We start from the raw sequence: 813 nt of genomic DNA, 5'->3' as shown, positions 1-813 counted from the left end.
TTGACGAGTCCAAGAACAGCATCAATATGTGGGGAAAGGACGAGAATATCCACTCCCATGCAAGATGTTCCATAGGTCAACACCCATTGCAGGTCTAAACGTTCCGCTGGTCCCATACGGGCCAGAAAGTCCGGTTAATCGTTGCTTTGGTACCACCGAAACTTGGGCCGCCTCACAGGGAACTTATCCTGAGGCGACCGTTCGGGACTTTAGACGGGACAATGAGGAAAAGAGACCCAGGAAACGTTCCAAGGTAGGGCTGAAAGCTCTGCTTGACTGAGAACAGGTACTGCGACTCTCCTCAGCCTTGCCACAGTCAACTGAAGGGAAGGCTCAGAGAAGGAGGCAACAGCATCTGGTGTTCCCAGGCGGTCACCCATCCAAGTACTGACCAGACCCAACGTTGCTTAACTTCGCTGATCGGACGAGAAGCGGTGTTTCAACGTGGTATGGCCGTTGACTCAATATCATGGCTAGATACTCCAGATGTTGAGGCAGAAGTAGAGAAGGCTCCTAGCAGATTACCATGATCCCTCACTCTTGGTAAAGACCCGGAAGCTTGTCCCGGTGTTGAAGAAGGTCGAACATGAGCCTACCGGGGTTGACCAGACCTCCAAAAAGCGAAGGAGGCGGAAACCTGCTCCTCAGCGGCCATGAGGAAAGCAGGGAGAGTTCTCTGGGGAAAAACCTGCGATGCCGCGGCGGGATCGCCACACCGCATCTTGAGCAAGAACACCTGTAGTCTAGGCTGAATTCCAAGAGCATCCTGGAAGATGGATGGAATGGAAACTGGGAAGATGGATGGAAAGGAAA

General features: G+C 52.6%; 1 non-coding gene across 1 annotated transcript; it reads right to left on the bottom strand.

Annotated features, from left to right (window-relative positions):
- Positions 1 to 343: 343 nt before the first annotated feature.
- Positions 344 to 461, bottom strand: LOC137651377 (5S ribosomal RNA). Its single transcript, XR_011046099.1, has one exon. It is a non-coding gene; the product is annotated as a 5S ribosomal RNA (ribosomal RNA).
- Positions 462 to 813: the final 352 nt, after the last annotated feature.

The sequence above is a fragment of the Palaemon carinicauda genome, chromosome 12 (assembly GCF_036898095.1).
Source record: "Palaemon carinicauda isolate YSFRI2023 chromosome 12, ASM3689809v2, whole genome shotgun sequence".
Lineage (NCBI taxonomy): Eukaryota > Metazoa > Arthropoda > Malacostraca > Decapoda > Palaemonidae > Palaemon > Palaemon carinicauda.
This window is presented reverse-complemented; position numbering and strand designations above follow the sequence as displayed.